Source organism: Marmota flaviventris, chromosome X, assembly GCF_047511675.1.
Source record: "Marmota flaviventris isolate mMarFla1 chromosome X, mMarFla1.hap1, whole genome shotgun sequence".
NCBI classification, from domain to species: domain Eukaryota; kingdom Metazoa; phylum Chordata; class Mammalia; order Rodentia; family Sciuridae; genus Marmota; species Marmota flaviventris.
The window spans coordinates 20,746,156-20,750,945 of NC_092518.1; positions in this window are offsets into that span (position 1 = coordinate 20,746,156).

The window sequence follows — 4,790 nt, forward strand, 5'->3', positions numbered from 1 at the left end:
TATGTACCCTATTGAGGGATATCCTCACTAAAATTTCCCCCACTATCTTATATATTTGAGAAAAGTATCTGTATACAACCAAGAATTTCCATCATTTTTAGTATAAAAACTTAAATAGGAACAAAAATCTAAGCCACATTAAATATGTGCTGAATCCCTTTAAAGAAATGAAAATATTAAAGAAAATAAAACAAATATTATAATAACTCAATTTTATTAAAGACAAAAATAAAAAGACCAAAGGAAACAGATTTCCTGAAGAATTGACAGAAGAGAACATAAAACAATAGTTAATGTAGTCATAAGGATAAAGAAATTTATTGTATTTATTAAATAAGAATAAAATGCTACAAAAAGACTGATCTAAGAAAGAGCTCTTAGAAATCAAAATTGTATACTTGAAATAAATAATACAGTAGAAGTGATAAAACACAACATGAAGGGATATCTGGAAAGTAGAGTAGATTTTTAAAAATAGAAAGTAGAGTAAATTTTTAAAATTTTTTAAGCTTTTAAAAAGTAGAGTAAAAATTTTAAAAATAGAAAAAATAAAACAAGGGGATTAATTTGGGAGGTACATTATCTAAGCACTATTCCCACTCCAATAAACATAATCTTAAAAGTAGAAAAAATTACCAAAGAAATACTGCAAGAGAATGAAGGAAATAAGTGTTTAGATTGAAATATTTGAAACCTATAATAAACTACAAGTAACAAATGGTGAAATTTCAGAATATTAGTGCCAAGAGGATGATCTCCAAAACTTTCAGAGAGAAAAAAAAAATCCTAAAGCATGATTTTAAGAGAGAGAAAACAGAATTGACTTAAAAAAATCAAACAACAAACAAACAAACAACCTACAGTGAAAGCTAGAAAGCAAAGAAGGAAAAAATGAAACCTCTAGATTATTGACAAAGTTTACTGTTCTAGATTTTAAAATCCTAAGTGATTAATAGAAAAAAAAAAAAAAAAAAATATATATATATATATATATATATATATATATATATATATATATATATATATTTTACATTTATGTTCATAGCAGCTTTATTTGTAACCAAAACCTGGAAAAAAACTCAAAGGTCCTTCAAAGGGTAAGAAAACCATGGTTTATCCACACAATGGTGTTATTTTTTTTTTTTTTAGAAAAATATATTACCAGAGGAAAATAACTTTCCCCTTTTTAAACTTCCCATGGATGTTTTACTAAGAAGTTCAAGGAATATATCTCTTGAAAAATGTATAGTAAGACAATAAAGACAAAGATGTAGAATCTGGAAATAGGATATCCAACATGGAGGGGATGCAGTTTAAAATCCTAGGATGACAGCAAAGTGAATCTGTAGAATGAATAGTTATGGATGTATTGTCTGACAATATATCACCTTGAGAGAGGAGAACAGAGGCCTTATAAACAAGAACTCTGAGCAAAATAAATAAATTCAACCCATGGGTGAAACACTTCAGTAAATCCTATTAGAAAAAGATGCTGGAACTTAATGTAGAAGATGATGTAGGTTAACATTATGTGGATGATATAGGTTAAGGAAAAAATTAATTTGTATAAGCAAACAAATATGGCGATGATTCATTCTTTTTTACATTCCTACAAAAATTTTACTTTCAAGTTTCAAAGAATCACAGTCCTCATTCACTTCATTTAACTCCTCAGAGCCCATTAAGAAAATTTTTTATCAGTTAATTTTAATATATGCCATAAAATCTCACCAAACTTTATCATATTGATGAAATGCATGAAAGCAACTCAATTTGGCAATTTGGTTCCACATATGCATGTTTTTCCCTTCACTTCTAATTCTGATCTTATTCATTAGTTTGGGAGACAACTTTCAATCCTGAATGCCTCAATCCTCACAAATGATTTACAAATGAATGCAGTGACTATCTTTATCATATAAATTAGAACTGAAAAAGCCTTCCTTAGATTCACACAGTGAATGGCCATCTCATTCCCAACTTTCAAAAAGCCAAATCCATTTCAGTTTCCAAATAAATTCATACATCAACCTAATCCATAAAATAACTTAGCAAAGTATGAATAAATACCCTGAAAAAATTCCTGAGAGACAGGGAGAAAAATAGTTATGTTATGCTATGGTGATAATAGTTATCCCGACTTTAAAAACTATCCTCATGTGAAATAATTACTGTATGACTCTCACATTGGATTTCCAATAGAGATAGAATGTGACAATAATGGGAAAATGATCTGAATGACATCTTCAGAGTGAGAGTTCATGGAGACAAATAATGAGTGTTGGTCTTCATTTGTATCTTAAGAAGATATCTGATTATGCCATAGTTTGACATCACAAATCATTGAAATCATCCAAGCACAATTTTTAATCTTGTCTCATTATTCCTACACACAATTTTAAAATTTGGTTTTCATATAGATTCATCTGTAAAGAAATTATTAAATTTGCTCCATTTTTATTACATATGTCTAATATAATTGCTTAGAATTCTGGGGTTTTCATCCTAGCGCAAATGGCACTAGCAGCGCAAATGGCACTAGCAGAACTGAGAAGCTGCTGTGAAGTTCCCCGAGGACTCCCAGGGAAACTCAGCTGACTGTTAACAATAGATAGAAACAAAAGTCAGTTTGACTTGCTTCATCTTAAACACTTAGCAAAGACAGTCAAAGCCAAAACACAGCTATTCCTGGGCATTTTAAATGATAATAATAGTAAACTGGAGGCTGCAAAAGAGATTCTCAGACAGGAATGCCTGATAACTATCAAAAGGAAGTGCCAGAGTAGTTTTTAGTTTAAGGCCTTTATTTCTAACCTACACAGGTAGGCTTAGTGTTTGCTAGTATGGTTATCCAGCCCTAAGTAACAGAATTAAAGATTTCTCTATTAGACACAGAGGTCATACTAGTAAAAGGATTTTGCAAGATCAGATGACATTAAATTATTAAACTATATCTTAAGGGAAAGAACGTCTGTAACCCTAAAAGTTAAATGTTGTGTTTACATCCCTGACATTTCTGGCAATGTGACAAATGTCCTTAAAGATTTACATGCTCAGATAGAAGCCATGTCCTCAGCAACTTTGTCATGGAAACAATATCTTAGATCCTAGTTCTTGGTGCTTCCTGGTGGAAAACATTGTTAGTCTTTGTCTTTGCCATCATACTCATTGGCATATTCCTGCACTATGGCATTTATTGCTGCATCAATATGGTTCCAGTACTAATGAATTCTTGTTTCTCTTATAGACCATCCATCACTCAAATGGCCCTCCAGCCTATTACTTCTCAATCAGACTTCTATCATGGACCACTCAATAGACCTAATTTTTAAAGGGGGACTCCAAACTGCTTGCCCCACATCGTCCCTTTTCAGCCTGAAGAAGCCAGAAAGATCTTCTTCGCCCCCCTTCCTTACAGCAGTAAGGAGTTCCCAAATTAGAGGGGGGAATGAAGCCAGATTTAAAGTTAGGTAGTCAGTGTAGTTAGGTAAATCGGGTCTAATATCGAGTGAAATCTAAAATGGAGGCCATGCGGAGAATGACTCAAGGAAAACACAGGACAACTCATGGAATGTTAATGAAGTCCCCAAAAAGGCCCTAGGCCAAAGTCCACCTCAAAGAAATGTTAATGAACAGCCCCCAGCAAAAAGGTGCTGACTCAGAAGTCCTTCCTGACCAGATTACTTCTTTGGCCCACCTGTGTCCCACCCCTCGGGCCTTCCAACCTACATTCCATCACCAAAACTATAAAAAGGGGAAACAACCGCACTTCCACGGATTCCACCTCTTGGGTCCCCTTCTTCCTCCGGGAGAAGTCTTTTCTGCTGTCCTTTAATAAACTTCTAATTTCTACTCTGAAAAAAAAACAAAAAAGAATTCTGGGGTTTTATGTTGTACATACTTTTTGTTTTGTCTGTTAGTGTTTTATGATTTTGCATGAAGAAATTCAGTATAGCTATGATTCTAATGGTACCTAATCATATCAGGGAGTTCTAAAATCTAACTGTAAGCCTTGTATCTAAGAATGAGCCCCTGGAATAAGGCAATCCCAACAATGTATTATATTTGAGAAAACCTGAAAAGTTCCATGTGTCGTGAAAGGGGTTGGAGATGGCAGGTTGAGAGGTGTCTTAATTGTCATGTTGTGTTTAGATACTCACTAGCTTTTTATTTTCTTTGGTGAAGTTCTGTGGTCAGCGGTTGTGTCTTCTGATAGTTTGGTCCTCACTTGCTTTCCATGTTGCTCATTTCCCATTTATCACTGAAATTGCCAGGTAGAATTTCTTCCTTTCTTTTTTCTTGGTAGAAATTATACCTTTTTAAGACTGCTCCTTCAAATCCGAACTGTACTTTTTTAAAATATATTTTTAGTTGAAGATGGACACAGACCTTTGTTATTTATTTTCATGTGGTGCTAAGTATCAAACCCAGTGCCTCACATGTGCTGGGTAAGTGCTCTACCACTGAGTTACAACCACAAGCCCAACTGTATTTTTTGTTTTAGAGCTTTATGGTTATACATAGTAGTTGGGTTCATCCAGATAAACCCATACATGCATAGACTTTGATTTCAGTTCATGATCTTCCCTTGGCTTCCCTCCTTTCCTTCCTGTCTTTTCTCCCTTCTCCCCTTCTTCTTCCTCTACTCTACCAGAATCCTTTTGCTGAACTCTTAATTTGTTTTTTTATTGGGTCTTTTTTTTAAAGAAAGAGAGAGGAGAGAGAGAGATAGAGAATTTTTTTAATATTTATTTTTCAGTTTTCGGTGGACACAACATCTTTTATTTTAT